This window comes from Papaver somniferum, chromosome 2, assembly GCF_003573695.1.
Source record: "Papaver somniferum cultivar HN1 chromosome 2, ASM357369v1, whole genome shotgun sequence".
Lineage (NCBI taxonomy): Eukaryota > Viridiplantae > Streptophyta > Magnoliopsida > Ranunculales > Papaveraceae > Papaver > Papaver somniferum.
In genome coordinates, this window is record NC_039359.1 from 48,713,674 (window position 1) to 48,731,141 (window position 17,468).

The 17,468-nt window shown below is 34.7% G+C and overlaps 2 long non-coding RNA genes across 2 annotated transcripts; one reads left to right on the forward strand and one right to left on the reverse strand.

The window, feature by feature from the left end:
- Positions 1–1,373: 1,373 nt before the first annotated feature.
- Positions 1,374–2,099, forward strand: LOC113353212. The gene is made up of 4 exons (XR_003361147.1): positions 1,374–1,472; positions 1,732–1,791; positions 1,874–1,946; positions 2,035–2,099. It is a non-coding gene; the product is annotated as an uncharacterized LOC113353212 (long non-coding RNA).
- Positions 2,100–3,874: 1,775 nt separating this feature from the next.
- On the reverse strand, positions 3,875–7,482 carry LOC113347576. Its single transcript, XR_003359096.1, has 6 exons — positions 7,000–7,482; positions 6,706–6,785; positions 5,862–6,069; positions 5,658–5,721; positions 4,622–4,720; positions 3,875–4,537 (listed from the first exon to the last, which is right to left on the reverse strand). It is a non-coding gene; the product is annotated as an uncharacterized LOC113347576 (long non-coding RNA).
- Between the last annotated feature and the right edge of the window lie 9,986 nt (positions 7,483–17,468).

Consider the following 17,468-nt stretch of genomic DNA (forward strand, 5'->3'; position numbering starts at 1 on the left):
ACAAAAACACAAAGAGAAAGCATAACGAAACACACCAATTATCGAATTCATTTTTCATTTCCCCATTCATTCTTATACATTTTTTGGATATTTTTATATCAGAATGTCAGTAACAATGTCCTAAATTTATTAATATTTTTTTTAGATTTTTTTTCATGTCGAAGGTTGATAATTGAATCGAAAAAATGAGCTCGTATTAACACAAAAACAATGCACAATAAAACACACTTTCATTGATCCGTATGACACTCTTAACTTAAATCTACACCGTCCAAAAAATTTCATAATCCGTATGACCCCATCCTACCACATCTTGTCCGTTAAAATTCTTTTACATAAAATGATTTTTTTTCTTTCACCCACTTTTATCGTCTCTCATCTTCCCCTCCCTCAAAAAAAAAAAAACCCCAAAGTCAAGTTGCGCCTCCCTCAGAAAAAAATAACCCTCACTCAAGATTTGTTTCACCAGTGATTTGTTTCAGTATGAAGCAAATCAGAAACCCTACATCCTCATTATTGAAGAAACGAAACCAAATCTCGAGATCTCCTCAAAATCAAAATCCTAATTCTTCAACCAAATTTCAGTAAAACCCTATTATTTCTTCAACGAAATCGAAACAATTTTTTCAACCCTATTATCTCAGTAGATGATTTAGTGGTTGTGGAATGGAATTCTGGTGGTGTTAGGAAGATGATTATGGAGCTGTTGGTGATAAATTAGAAGATGGGTGTTGTTGGTATGATATGTTGAGTTAATGGGTCTGACGGATTTGAGATGCTGAGATGAATTCAGGTGGAAGAAAAGGGGATCTGGTGAATTTAGGGTTCAAGAGCAGCAAATAAAATGTATGGAGGATTCTGCTGATAATCGAGTATTCTGTGATTGTGTTGTAGAGATGGGGATTACACGGAATCACTGAGTTAGGTATTCAGAATAATTACGGTGGTTGTATTAGTGGAATTGATTAGGTGGAATTTATTATAGAAAAGAAGGAATTGAGAGCATCACCTTCATCATCCGAGCAGCTGCCATCACTTCCAGTTTCCAGGTACTATATCTCTCCCTCTGTTGAAAATCCATTTTCTAACCCTAAAAATAAGATTGGGCTTGTTGATAAAATTGTGATTGTTTTTTGGTGTTATAAGTTGATTGGAAAGTATGGCCATAACAGTGCTGTCAAGCTAATTTTTGGTTGAGTTTTGACAATGCAATGTGAATTATATACTTAAATATGTTATTTTATTAATTGAATCAGATGATACACCATACTTGTTTGATGAAATGCCTTAATGGGAATTTTCTGTTTTTCTGTCATAAATGATACTGTATCTTAGTTTACTCTTTGATGTCCATGTGCATTAATATTTTCAGGTTGCCGTGAAGAAGAAAGTGGAGATGATATTGACTGCATTGTAATCAATTCCTTCTTTTGTCCATTGACCACGACACGACAAGATCTTTCGATTCTAAGGTAAATCTCTTGTTGTTCTTAAGAATTAGTCTTATCTAATTTCTTCTTCTTTTTCTTTCTTTTCTGTAACTTGTTAGTCAATTACAGGATTCATAAGATTTTGGGGGTTTCTATAGGGTTAAATGTTTTTACAGGGTTTCTTATTTAATTCATTGATTTACTGTATTATTACAGGTAAGATGGACAGGTCTCTTGGAAATCTCGGAACCTTTTCTACAATAAAAGCTGCTATTAAGAAATATGTGCTTCTTCTGTGTAGACATATTTCTAAAATTCATGAATCCAGGAGGACTTACAAGTTGATTTAGGCATACTTAGGGTATATCTCTTGCTTCCTTTTAAATTTTGAGACTACTTTGATATGATACTGACTGATTATCTTGTCTGCATCTCACTTTTAGGATCTTCGATCTAAACTGGAGGAATTCTTCAATGCACAAATGGCTTACTTGTGCGGATAGAATAGAAATCATGGTAACTCAGACTCCGGTCTTCACTTTTATTTTTCTTCTCTCTTTATGTTGGTTTGCTTACTTTTCTTGAATTGTTGAGCTTACAACAGATGCTCGGTAAGCTTCACAGTTTCTTAAACAAAGAGATTCCAGAAAACATGATTGCGAGGATTTCAAATGGCTACATATAGTTACCAATTCTCAAAGGCTGTGGCTCATGAAAACACGAGGCAACGACAATTAAGAAAAAGGAATTTAGGTAACTCACTCTGTCTCTCTCTTTCTCTTAGTTCTTTATTACTAATTTCAACTTGTAGTTGATTCTTCCTTCCAATCTTACATGCTCAAGAGTTACGACAACAATGCCACTCAGTCTTAGTTACATAACCACTTCTAGGACAATGATACTGCCAAGGGAGCTAGTGTTTATTTGTGCAATGATGTTGTGCTTATTTCAGTATGGGTGAAGAAGATGTGTTTGACCTTTACTGTTTTGTTGTAGGAATACTGGTGGATATGAGGAACGAATGGCAGCCATTGCAGCTTACATGAAGCTTAATTGGCAGGGCCTTCAGAAGAAGGTTGTCTTTGTTACTGTTATTACAGATCTCAACACCTTCCATCGCACATGGTGAGTTCCTTATTCTTATTAGTGTGAATTAGTACATATGTTGCTTTCACGTTATCAGATCAATCATTCAAACTTGCCTTTCAAATGAGTGAATCATTTTATCAGAAGAATATTTTAGACCATGCCTTCGATGTACAAAAATGGAATCAGTTTATTCATAATACGAACGAACCATAGTTTGCTTGAGGATGATCTGTGAGCTTATACAATCATTCTTTTTTTGTTTCAGGTTCAACACTGGTGTCAACCAATGCTACTTCCCTTCGGACGAGTTTGCCAAGAGGGCGTTGGTTGATGGCCTAGAGTCTTCCCAGATTCGCGTGTTTGGTTTGCCCGTCAGGCCCTCGTTTTTTCGGCTGTAAAGAAAACTGCAAGAGCTCTCGGCGAAGCACTATTCAGTGCAGAACTTGGTAAACCAATTGGACAGATCACCATGGAAAGTCTAGTAAAGGTAATAGGTAATTCACTTGTTCTGTATATCTAACTATGTAGTCAAGTGGGATTGTTTTTTGATAAAATCAATTTTAGATGCTTTTACTGGAGTCAATAACAGTTTTCTTTGTTCACCACAGATCAGATGATTCGAGACCCAAATGGAGAAATGGATGGGTGCTTGTGACTGCATTATAACCAAAGTATGGAGAAACATTTCTTCTTATTAGTATTTTCCTGGAAACCCATTGGTTACTTTATCCATCTTTACTTGCATTGTCTTGTTTTTAGTTCTTATGATTATTATTTTTTGTAGGCTCACTACAAAAAATCCTAGCAAAGACCACTAAAATCTGGCAACTATTAGTTGCCAAATGATTTCCAAACTAGTCAAAGGAAACTAGTAGTTCCTAAATACTTCGGCAACAATCTGACCGCAACTATCATTTTTATTAGTTTCTGAATTCTTTAGCAACAAATATATGCCAACTACATGAAATACACTAGTATCCTAAAGCTTTGGGAACTAGGCAAAGGCAACTGTTAGTTTCTATATTGTCTGGCAACACGTCAATCACAGCTATAGTTTTCATTAGTTTCCAAACTGTTCGGCAACAAAGAGATGCCAACTACATATAATTTCCTAGTAGCTTCACACATCTAAGCAACAAAAAACACCAACTAACGCAAGATTAGTTTCTTAAACCACTCTTCAACAACTAAGCATCGACAATTAGCCGATTGCGTATTATAATCCGGATGACAACAAGTCATCTGGAGTACTACTTTTGTAACCCAAACAAAGTTAGATTAAAGAAAATACAAGGGAAGGATAAGAATGTCCTCCCAAATTTCATTAAGTTTGCGTTAGTTTTATAAGAATTTGCTAAATTTTAACACTTTGATTTACTATCACATTCTTGATCAGTCGTTTTGAAAACAAGAAAATGTTGTTTTCAGTTAAGGAATTTCGACTACTACTCTTCCCTTTCGAGATTCCTTAACAAGCGGACAGTAGGTACAGAAATTAAGATGGCAGACGCTGCTAGGTATGGGTTGTACAAAAGTTTTGACAGTGAAATGTGCAACTTAGATCCTGAGATTCCTGACAGCAATCCGGATAAATTTATCGTTCATGGAAATGGTTCAAGAAAACGAGTGCCATGAAACAGTCTTAAAAGTTTACAAAAGATAGAAAATAGGAGTCATGAAAGACTTAAAAGTTTGAACTGTCCTGTCTTCCCAAATGGGAAGTACCCAATGTCGGTATAGTTTTGTAACTTCGCTGCTGTTTCGTAACTCAACTTTCGCAGCGAGAAGAAGTCCTAACACTAACCTGTGCATCGTTCAGAAACTTGTAAATTTGGAGGCGTCATAGTTCATTTCTTGCAGCAAATCAAACATTGCGTCGTCATGGTCGTCCTGCACCACATTTCAAGCATCAGTAGTTTCCCTCAACTGGTCCTACCTTTCTCCATGGTATATCCAATCGACATCCCGGCATAAACCCATTCCACATGATATGTACGTGCCCTTCAGACACAAGATATCTGCAGTTCAGACACAAGGTATCAGTTTTTGTTATTGCAATCCTTAAAGGACACAATTTTCTTCCTTGGTAAATCCCAACTCACAAAGTCTATGAACTTTTGGTCTCCATCGGTGAAAACATCATTGTCTCTTGGCAGTCTATCCACCTCTTTTCATTCAAAGTAAAGACTTGGAAATCCATCCTATGAATAAAAATATCAATTCGATGAGCAGTTTTAGATGTAAATCACTAAAATTCCTAAAAAAAGAGTCTGAATTAGAGTAATCAATTAAACATGCTCCAGTAAATTAAACATAATTGGGAATTTTAGTTGGGAACCAACGCTTTATTATAACAAGACAAAAACAGGGAAATCATCATGACATAATGCACACGAATGAAAATGAGTTAATAGCAAAGCAAGTCGCTGTTCAAGCCTAACAAAAACATCCACAGTGGATTTAATTCATATGGCAGTACATTGCAATTAGAATCACGCAGGGTTATACGACTTTCAGCTGACGTAGTAAGACAAAAATATTAGATGAGAATATTTGAGATGCAGAGTGGGGAGGGTACAAATTACAAAATTTACGAAAGAAATCTAACTTTTTGCTACCGGAGGAGTCGAAACAGCAGCACGAAGGGCTTGTTTAAATACTTAGTGAATGAGGTCTACAAAGAAGTGCAAGATAAATTCATATGGCAGTTAAGAATGTATTGTAAGTTTCAAAAACGTAATTGAAGAAAAGATGACCAATTTTGGTACTCGAGTGGGGTTGAGAACTGTAATTGCTTGGGATATTTTGGCACTTGGGTTTATTGTTAATGAAATCAAAAATATTTACTACAATTGAACATCTACACCATTTGAGAAAAACCTTTCTCTTTTTGAATTGCAAGTAGATGTTTCAACTGATGTTATAACTTACTTTGACAGAGTTACGTAATCACAAACACTTTCTAGTTCTTTTTTTTCTAGAACGGTTGCTGGAATGACGTATTTCAAGCTATAATCACTTAGTCCAGTTAAGGGGTTGCTAGAAAGTATCATCTCAACAACACCACCATCTTTTAAGTGTAAGTTACAACATCATATAAAAGTCTACACTATAACAACTTTAAGCATCTAAATATACCTTGAGCAGCTTTCCTCCAAGGCGTGCAAACTTCCCTGGGTGCTTGAGGTACTCCACCACTTCCCTGAATTCACAATTTGTAGAATCCAATCTAAATCAAGTTATTTAATGCAATTGAACTAGTGAGGGAAAACATACATACAATAAGATAATTTATAATTTAGATTGATTTCTAGATGAAAACATTCATTGTCAACTACATACCAGTTCTATGACTTCTAGTATTTTCATTCCAGTAACAAGTATTTTGCAGACCTCTTAAACAACACCAACACTTGTAGTTCCCAGAGGCAAATAAAAAAAAATGAATGCAACAATCTGCGAGAATCCTTGTATCCAGCGATGGATTGAATATAAATCCAAATACACAAACACCACAGGTGAGTATTATCAACTCTTTGGTCTGCAATACCTGTTTATGCAACAGAGAATCTTAGAGCCAGAACCAACATTAACATATATAATTTGCATAGAAGAAAATTGAAAAATAACTAACAGACCCAAACAACTTGTCTAAAAAGTGAAAACTAATTCAAAAGCGAAGTAACTAACACATCTTGCAATTCTTTGCTCAAATTGAAGTAATTTGTTGACACTAAAACTTGATTGGTACCAAAATTTCTTTCAAAAATCACCAGAAAACTTCCAGATTTTCCCAAAATTTGCTACTTTTACAACACCGATAAAGAACCCATATAGCAAAACCCTTCACAAGACCAGAACTTCACTTATATTTAAAAAAACCCACTTTGAAAACTCAAATACCCCCTGTAACGTCAACACCCAAATTGAAAAACTCAACCCTAATTGAAGAGCAAAAAAATTTGGCAAGAAAATTCTATCTAATGAAGTGGCCGACACCAAAACTGGGAATTTTTTACATCAAAATAGACCAGAACCGCATCTTCTTCACCACTATAACTAATGTTGTGAAAGCAATTCATAACATACCTTAAGTGAGACATTATATCAAACAGGTAACACATATAAAAATGATGAGTAAGATTAGTCCAAACAAGAGGGGAAAGAAAGACAAGAAGAAAATTACCACAAACTGGTGATTATTTCAGCAGCTGATGGATACCCAAAAATCCAAATCCTTCAAAACGAACCAAAACTCACGCCTAACTGCAACAAAATGAAAACCCAATTAAGAAATCAATTTCTTTTCTTTAGATTAACACAAGACTCGCATAGATTTCCGATTAACTAATGGGAATCATAAGAAATTAAAAAAAAAAAAGAAAAAAAAAAAGATGTAAATCGGCACCAACGCTTTAAAAGATTGAATCCACATATAACGTATTTGAAGTAAATAGACGAACATATCAAACTTACTTACCAGATTAATGGATTTCTATAGTTACAATCGGATAAGCTCTGATTCCCTCCATTAGATCGAAAATCGTAATTTGTAAATGATTTGAATACGAAAATATTTTGTGGGTAATTCAGATTACAACATGCTGAGCATTAATCTGAAGTCAGATTCCAAATTGGGTTAAGGATTTGACTGGAAAATCAAATTCTTTTATGGCTTTTCTAATGGGAAGGATTCTTTGCCATCGTTGTTGTTGCTGATGATTTATTTTTTGTCGAAAAAAAATCATTCAGATTCGAAGATGGGTTTTAATTAGGGTAGATTAGAAACTAAGAGAAGTTTTGGTTTTTTGATTTTGATTTTGATTTTGGTGAGAGAAAGTTAATCTTCTTGTTTGATTATTGGTGGTGAATGGGATTGAAGTTCTGTCTATGGGTCTTTTTACAAGCTTAAGAAGCGAAGATGAGGCTAGGGTCCCAGGGGGAGGGGAAAGTATTTTGGCGAAATTTTGATGAAATTTTGGCGGGGTTTAGTGCGCCAAAACTTAGTTATTCCCTCCAATAAAGATTGCAATCGTGAAATATCTTGACGAGTGCATACGGATCAATGAGTTGTCATAGTTTACTGTCGTTAGATCTGAAAGAGAATGTACCAGATGTAAAAATATGTGGAATTTCCGGGGAAAAGGTTTGGTGGGAATTTAGAGCACCAGATTTAAGAGGATATTGGGATATGTTTGCTTCAAAGTTCAAACACAAAAATAAGAAATAATAAAGAAAAAGAAAAAGGGTAAATTAAGGTCATACATGTATACACGTTTCAATTATACTTGTGCCTCTTGTTTATGGCTTGGTAAAGAAAATTGTATCATTTGTAATCAGTGAAATATGGTTGCTTATAAAAATGTAAAAGTCAAGTTGTTATGGTATTAGATAAAATTGATGTAATTAAGTGAAGTGGATCGGTGGATATTAGGTGAAATCGATGGATAACATAAAAAGTCGGAGGAATTTGAGTGAAGTTGGGTAAAGTCGAGCGACATTTGTGAGACTGATGAATACCCAGAGAAATTGATGAAATCCAGGTGAAGTCGGTGAAATTAATCAGTAAGATAGATGGACACTCAGTAAAATTGATGGGTAGTCGAGGAAATGGATGGTATACCAATAAAAACGAGTAAGGTCAGGGATGGGTAGTCGGTGAAATCCAGGTGAAGTCGGAGAAATTGATCAGTAAGATCGATGGACATTCGATGAAATTGATGGGTAGTCAAGAAAATGGATGAAATGTCGATGAAAACGAGTAAGGTCAGGCGGTATTGAGTAAGCTTGATGGATAATAGGTAAAATGAGTGTGGTCACTGGACATCCGGTGAATTCGGTGGATAGCCGGATAAACCAATGAAATGCGAGTGTAACTCTTGTCTATGATTTGTCGAAAAATTCACTGGGCATTACTCATTGGATATATATACTTCGAGATTTTCAAAAGCCGATTCCAAAACAAGATTTTACGATTTTACAATCTGTTTAGTGTCACTGGATGCTCGTAGAGATTTACATATTAAGTCGATTCGAGAAAGACTTATAATATGTTCAAGTCAAGTATATGACTCTAGAATTCATTGATTAGTTCCTTGAGATGCCCCGCTAAAATATCTGTCATATCTGAAAAGAAAGATAAAACCTAAAAAGTTATCTATCATTCTGTCTTTCTCTTATCCTCTCGTCCTGGTATATGTTTCTCACTCAGAGAAAACTAAAACTGAGAAATAATGAACCCTAACTTGTCATTATTTTTTTCCCCGTCTAAACTCATAGAACTAATAAGGAAACTTAGACCCATAAGAAAGAAAAAAAATATGAATTCAGTTTGATTCTCAAACCACCAAAGTATACATATACATGTATCATCTCGAGAAATTTGGCGATCCTCAAGGTCGTTTTGACGGTCTATCGAGGTACAACCACAAACAAGATATAAAAGTCGTTATATTAGCCAAAAACTTATATGATTCAGGTTGCGATATTATTGTATCTAGTAACGGATTTGGATTTTCATACCAAATTCAGATTCACTAGTGATTAAGTTCATCTAACTCAATTAGGTTTTTAGGTGGGTTTCCTATTACCCGAAACCGAACCGACATAAATTGCTTAGCGTCCAGTTATGTTCCTAAATTTGGGTCGCGTTGGCAATCTAGACACCCGACTGGTATATCGGAATCTCACAATGTCTCACAGGTTAATGATTTTGTAAATCAAATACATTTGTCTAGTTTTAATTTTTGTTTTTTCCCAATTCCTATTTCCAAATTTTTATTAGGTTTAATCTTTATTTAGCACACTAATAAAAAGTTATAATTAAACGTTTATAAGGATAACATGGATTAAAGCCTAAAGGAGCTCTTAGTATCAATTAATCTCATGGAAGATTCATTCGAATCTGTGGTTCATTCAATGTTATCTAATTGCTTAGATATTTATATAAACCGATAGTCAAATAAAAAATCAATTGATTCTGGAATTCGTTGAATCCTATTGGATACACTTAGATATTTACATAAGTTGAGCCCCATAAAGATTTATCTCATTCGGTAATGTATTTTATCTCATTGGGATATGTTCAAGAATTTACTGAAGTCGGTTCCTAACAAGTTCATCCAACCTTGAAATACATATGCAATAATCATAATTTGTTCTCATTAGATTTTGTTGGACATAAATGCTTAGATATTCACCGGAGAATATTACGTATAAGACATAATTCCTTGTTATCTTCGTATTTCATTTCCTCTCATCGAAAATGCTTAGTAAATTACATAAGCTGTATAATATTATTCATCTTTAGAATTTATTCGATCAAGGAGAAAAGATATTCTCCGTTGTCAACAATATCTGAACAAATCCACTTGAAAAGTGTAAAAAAGGAGAATGAAATGAATCAGAAAAACTATCGTACCTTGTAGACCTGTCCAATACTCAAGTTCGTATTACTGGTGTTGTTCCTATTTATGAATGCACCAATGGAGTGTACGTGTTAAAATTTAAAAAAATTACTATTAAAAACTTTGGACCCCTATACAATGGTGTCACACTGTTCAAAAAATCTTAAAAATTGTGTTTTATTATCAAATCCATGAGAACCGTTAGATTAGATTTACTTTGGACACTTGGAGCTAAGCTAACTCTTATATCTTTGGAGACCAATGAAAATGGGTCAGAAATAAAAATAGTCCAACCCAACTACATTACATATAATTACATCTAAGAGATGTGCACGTGGTTTCCGCTCGTGTTACTAATCGCAGCCGTACATCTTTATGTTTAGGTACCCGAGAACCCAAAAGAGTATATAATCGAAGAAGATAGAGAAAACCTAAAAATTTAACCTAATTCATATGTTATCTCACTCTCGCCTCTCCTCTATCTCTCCGCCTCCTTCATCTCCCTCACTCAGTAACCTAACAATGCAAAATATGAACCCTAACTCGATTTCATCTATTTTTCTTTCTAAAACACATCTTCTATCCCCAAATCGAGATGAAAAAAAAGAAAACAAATCAGAAAAACCAAATATCGTCTGCATCAACAATTTTGGATGGCCAAGATTTCTGATACTCAAAGTTGGTACTGACTAGAGATGATAATCTCCTGTGAAGAAGAAAGATACCCAAACTTTTCAACAACAAAGAGTTTCATAATCAGTTCTGAATTTAGGATTTCCTTAAACTAATACTCAATAGCTACATCGATCTATAAAATCACCGGAATGATTGGGTTTTATCGACGGTGGTTTATATGACTACTACGTATTCTAATGGAATTAGATATTGGGAATACAGAGTCTTATACTTGGAATTTGAGAAGGACCAATTTCATAGTCAGATAGGTCAGCCACAAAATTTTGTTGTTAAACAATGTAGACTTACTGGTGCTAATCCTCTTTCTCAGGAAATGGTAAGAGTTCTTTTCTATTTGTTTTATAATTTTGGGATTTTACAGTACATTTATTAGTAATTGATGGAAAAAATTGAAACTTATCTTAAAAACTAGTTATTGGAAGGATTTATAGGAAAGACGCATAGCTTGATATTGGTATGTTCATGACATTGTTGGCTAAGCTTGTATAGTTGGTTAGTAAGTGCAGTGGATCTTTTAAAAAAATTAAACTTTCAACATGTTTGGAATACTATCTAGCTGTCGTATGGTTCCAATACAGATCATGCAGTCGAAATTTTGAAGTTTAGCAACAATGCAACATGGTCATTGCTAATTGTGTTATCTTAAATGGTTAGTATGACCTCTGAAAAGGCTGAAATTTGTGCACGAGTGAAAATCTTGTGGTTGATTTTCTTATGGTGTAGTGCTTGACCACCGTTTGTAAAATATTCACTGGATACCACCGTTTCATCTGATTTACCTTTTTTGTGTGGTTTTCGTTTTGCAGTGCATCTCTTATTGAGGACCATTTGTTCTCGAAAATGTTATTAGCGGGATAAATGAAAGTGAGACAATTAATCCAGACCCTCCTCTGTCTAAGATTGGACGCCCGAGATTCATCTGAAATTGGAAAATTGGACGTTTCTTCGAGCTGACCAAGCAGAATTGTACCATTAGACTTTGATCAATTTTTCTTTTCATCTTTTAAGTATCTCATCGTTGTAATTGAAATAATAAATGTATTTATCAATTATAAAAATAATTATTTTCTGAATTAATTTTTCGATTTATTTATAGCAAACTAGCAATTTTTTAATTTCGAATTTTGTATTGATGTTGGCTTGAAAACCTAACCTCGTGCAACCTAGGAATTGGTATCGGTCTGAACTTTGACCAACTGAACATTCATTGTTCTGAACATTTGTAGAAGCGCCTAAGGCAATTCCAATTCCCACTAGAACCTAGAAATTGAAATTCGCATTGAACTTTGACCAATTGGGCATTTATTGTTCTAAGCTTTTGTGGGGGGAAAGCAATTTCAATTCTCTTGCGATTCCCAATATGTTGTTGTTGTTCTCCATCTTAGTTATGGAATGATTTGGGAACTACCAATGTTACTTGTTGAATGATTTGGTAACTATTCGCCAACTACCACTCAGTTGCTTTAACCTAGCACAATTACGAAATCACAATATTTGGCTATTTACAAGCTAATTGCTAAATAAATTCACAACAACATGAAAATTTAGCTGCCATATTGTTTGGCAATTACCTGACAACTACAAAACTGTAGTTGTTAGAATTTTCGGCAACTAAGTAACAACTGAGAAAACGAGTGGGTCTAATCTATGGCATTTAGAAAATGACGTATTTGGCTACCACAAATTAAGTTGCCAAAAATTTGCATAACAACTAGAATTTTTTAGTAGTTGCCTTTGCATTTGGAAACACCCCATACGGCAACTAAAGCTTCGCAACTAGCATTAGTTGCCTTTTTGTTCGGCAACTCAAAACTCATTTTAGACAACTAAACTAGTATGGTTGCAAATGCTCTGGTTTTTTGTAGTGGCTGGACTTGGAACAATTGCGGAGGCCTTGATAAGGGGCCTTCCAATCATGAAGCAATGGCTAGGCAGTTGTATTGCAGGCTCTGGTGTTGTGTTGGTGCAGTCGGTGTGTCCAAGGGCTAGAAAGGTTTTACTAAAACAAAAGTGTTGTTAGATTTTTTTTTTTTTTTTGGTGCTGAAGTTCTGTAAAACTGATCTTATGTAGTAACAAACAACAGATCTTGTCTTTTTTTTTAAGAAATGATGTAAATGATCTATGTGATATCATAAAACTTGATTCAGTTTTTAATTTGGTTCATAATTTGTTTTAGTATCAATTTTAATTGTAATTTTAATTTTAATTTTAATTTCAATTTATGATTATCTAAATCGAAATCGGCCAGATACTTCCGGCACCGGCAAAAAGTTTGGTAGCTCAAAAATATAAGCAACCAACTTCAGGTATTTCACTTGCTCTATTATTATGGTTGGTCTATCTATGAAGCGATCGGCGTTTCACTTGCTCTATTATCGTTGGTTTATCTATGAAGTGATCACTGTTTCACTTGCTGTATTTTGGTTAATCTAGATTTAAAGCGATCACTATTTTGCTTGCTATAGGAAGGTCGGTCTAGCCATGAAGCAATTAAGAAAAAAGATGCTACATGGTAGTTGCTTGATAACTAAAGCGATTGCCTAGCTGCTCTAGACTTGTTGAAATCCCACCTTTTGCAACTCCAGAGCGAGAGCCAAATTAAGTCGCTTTAAGGGATAAAGCGACTCAATATGGGCTTTTCCAACCAAAAATGCCTGGTCGCTTAATCCAACTTTTCTTGTAGTGGAGGGAGCGGAGGAAAAGAAGAATGGTAGGAGAAGAAATTATTAGAGAAGGGTAAAATAGTTATTTCACCATCATTTTGGAAATACCATATATCTTTTGGTGTGGATATAAAATGTGTCCCGGCCCCCAATTAGTTTCCATGACTCCCAATTCAGCCTTGTTCTGAAATTTATAACGACTAGGCTGCAACTAGGGCCTATACCAAACTCGAGAACAATGAAAGTTTTTGGACTGGACAATTCATTTCACCGTATAAACGCAAATGCGACGCAACAAAATTTTATTTATGGATAGAAAAATATGGAGGCTGTTAATGGATGTCTCTTGGAGTTCTTCTTCTTTATGTTACGTTACATCCCATGGAGATACGTACACTAGCAGCCAGTGATATAATTGTCTAGCTACCTCCACATATATTAAGACATTTTAGCCTAGAGCTTGCAGCGTAAATGATATAAGTAATGGTAGAAGATCATACCTCACAAAGATTATGTTTTGATGTAAACAACAGTGATGACTTTCACTGGAAGAAGACTCAAATTAATGCGGGATTTTCGTACTGTAAGGGAGATTATTATTGCATAATCTAAATTTATTGAGGGGTTTCCAAATCCTACGGATTAGTCTTCATCTTTTTATGTTTATTCTCAAGAAAAAGAAGCCTGCCTGAAGCGGAACCCAGGTTAGCAGGATTCAAGACTGCTAACAATTAAACCGTACTGTTTAAAACCAATGGTTGCAGAAGTTAGTGCATGATTACTTAATTACTGATCAATTTTAATGCATGATGATATTATTGACCTGAGTTTGAAACTTGCCGTCATCACCAACGAATCCTTTAAAAAATATTGATGCATGATGAGAAAGACAAACGAAAATGATTAATACCCATAAATTTAATACTCAAGAATACACCGCGTGAGAGGGATGGTGGGGCCCATTCATGCCCTTTCCTATCCCAATGTATAATATGTAGGATTATGTATGTGCGTTCCTCTCACGGTGAAATTTTCGGGAAAAAATTCCGATCAACCTAGAATCACTCAAGACAAATATAGTTCAACAATCAATTTAATGGTTATCAAATACACTGATATTTTATTTCTCATTACGCCCTATTAGGTTCACACTATAAATTAAATGGAATGGTGATGAACAGATCACAGTGTAAGCGAGCTAGGTTACCTAGCTAGAGCTAGAAAACTAGAGAACCGAAATTAAAAGATTATAAGTGCAACATGAAGAGAGATAAGAAGATGTTTTTTCTTTCCATAATGCTTTTTGTGGATATCATTTATTATCCTAGGAGTTTCGGTATCCTAGGTGGTGTTGCTGCCCAGGATCCTGAGTCCACTGATACTAGTACTACTACTTATAACGTGATCAGTATCCCAGGTGGTGTTGCTGCCCAGGATCCTGAGGCCACTGATACTGGTTCTACTTATAACGTGGTCTACAGCAGCAGCGGAACCATAAATGAGCATGGCCCGACAACGTTGAAAATTATAATGTGATCTACGGCAGCCACGGAACCATAAATGAGCATGGCCCCGACAACACTGAAAACTATAACGTGATCAACGGCAGCAACGGAACCATAAATGAGTATGGCCCCAACAACGTTGAAAACGGTGGTACGTCTTCGCAAGAACTTCTACCACCTGTGTCTGTATCTACTACTGCACCATCTGAATTTGAACCCGTGGAATCACCACCACCTTTCTGCCCATAGGCTGCTGTCTTTCGGGCACTGTGACCTACAATTTTGTGAAACGATCTTTGTGGCGGGTTTAGATAAGAACCACAATCACTTGCCATCATCTTCCTCTCTATTTTACAATAAGCTACATGTATTAACTAATCGACTATTTTAAGGGTCCAATTAGTCTCGACTTTTGTCAAGACAATACAAATTAAATAAATAAAGTCGCAAAAAGGGCGGCGCTGTAAAATGGAATGTCCGTAAAATCTTAATTTATTTTCGGGTCCTGTTAACTTGTATACCCGTATACATGTTAAGGTTCATTAAAATAAAAATTCTTTGCATTGGAAATAAGATTTGTTTGTTTTATTGCAATGAAAACAACATTTCTTTGCATTGGGAACGGGGTTTATTGTTTTTAGTGCAAGAATAACCAAGACAAAAAAACACAATTTCCAATATCCTAAAATAATTCTTTATTAAACCTTAACATGTATACGGGTATACAAGTTAACAGTAGTTTTGATGAAAAATAAGTGTATAACTCGAAGGGAAACTTGGGAAAATGCCCCAATATGCAATGTAATGTTGGGAATATGCCCCAATGTTAAAAATAGTTGGAAAAATTCCAATTTCGTTAAAATTTCCGTCCAACCAAGTTAAGTCATATGTGTAGGCCACCATCACCACCGCTAAAATCGATTTCACCGCCACCTGAACCTTGAACCCGAACACTAAACCCTGAATCATGAATTCTAATGGGTATACTTATCTTTTTTCGCATGAATGGGCTCACAAAGGTGACTTAACATGGTTTTTAACGGGACGGACATTTTCCCAAATTTCTAAATGTGGGACAAATTTCTAACATTGCACCACGTATTGTCTCAATTTCCCTTTTCTCCCTAAGTGGAAGTACGTATCTTCTTGAAGGAGAACAATAGAAAGATAAACCTCTTATAACATCTCGAATCATTCACTTCATTCTGAAATCTATGGATATAATTGTTATAACTAAATCCACCATGTATTTTAGGTCCGATAATTTCTTCTCTATTAACTCATATCCTATGTAAGATCCTACGCGATTTAAAAGATCGAGCAATGCTTGTTTGAAATTTAAAAGTTTAAAAAATAATTTTCAATTCAAAGAACAATTAATCTTCTTATGATGCAACATTGAAATTAATCTATTCTATTTTTCATTTTTTATATATAAATTACCCAACAACAATTATAGTCTAATAACTAATTTTACATTCCTCATACAATTGATTGAAATTTTTCTTTTAATGTTTTTTCTCTTATGTACATATGTATAAAATGTAGTTTCTAAGATATTGGTTGGGGGATTCGTAAATCTGGTCCGTAGATTTTGAACATATATGGTTCCACGAAAACAAAACCATGTCTAAACCCGCTAAACTGAAACAAGCAGAACAATTCATTGAGTGACATAAGATGTTTTTTATTTCATCCTAAAATTCTACCCAATATCTATGAATTAACATAATTGAATAACCCAAAGAATAGAAGTTCAAAAAATCGTACCTTTCAATCTTAACTTCAATGGATTTACAACAAACCCAACCTCTATGATACCACATGGACTTCAAATCAGTTTGAATTTTGTTCAAAAATCTTCTCAATTAACGGTAGCAAAATGATTATCCTCGACTGAGTTTTCCATGTTCTTTGGGCAAGAAGAAGGAAATCATAAAAAAAAAAAATGACGAAGACAGAAGAAACGAAAAACTAATTTTAAAAAATATGTGTTTCTGTGAAAATTTTCCACAGAAAATAGATACGCACATGAAGTTTCCGACTACGGGATTGACAGTGAAAAAAACTAAAAAATGGGTTTGACAATAGTTTCACCTTTGATTTTGGTTCGGTTTTGGTGAACCTTCAAACCAATTCGAAAACCGTTGGTATAAATCCATTAGTTAATTTTATTTATAGTGAATATTCTGAAGCTATTTCCATGTAATTTCGCATGTAAAGCCCAAATTATCAACATGATATATATTCCATATGGTTTTCGACCATAAACTAAAGCAACCGTCAAACCCTGTTGTATTTTAATATTTTTAGCTTTCTTTTGGATTGTCAGATATTTAGAACCGAAAATATTACTCGTTACAAAACCAATGGTCTGGACCACATTTCGGTACGGTTTCATATGCCTAAACACCGTTCCTCTTGATGTTGATTCTCACTTGGTGCTGAAAATACCATTTGCATCCTTACATAATCGTGCCCAATGCTTTTTTTCTTATAAGTTAAAAGAGAGGTCCCTATCGCATTATCCTTTCGCAACATCTCTAATTGATGGTCCATCCGGGGGTGGATGTGCTACAATAAATCCAAGAACAGTTAAATTCTAGAATTGATATCTAACTAATCCCAAATTTATGATATAATTAAAATAAAATGGTTTCTTATTTCTTTTTTTTTTC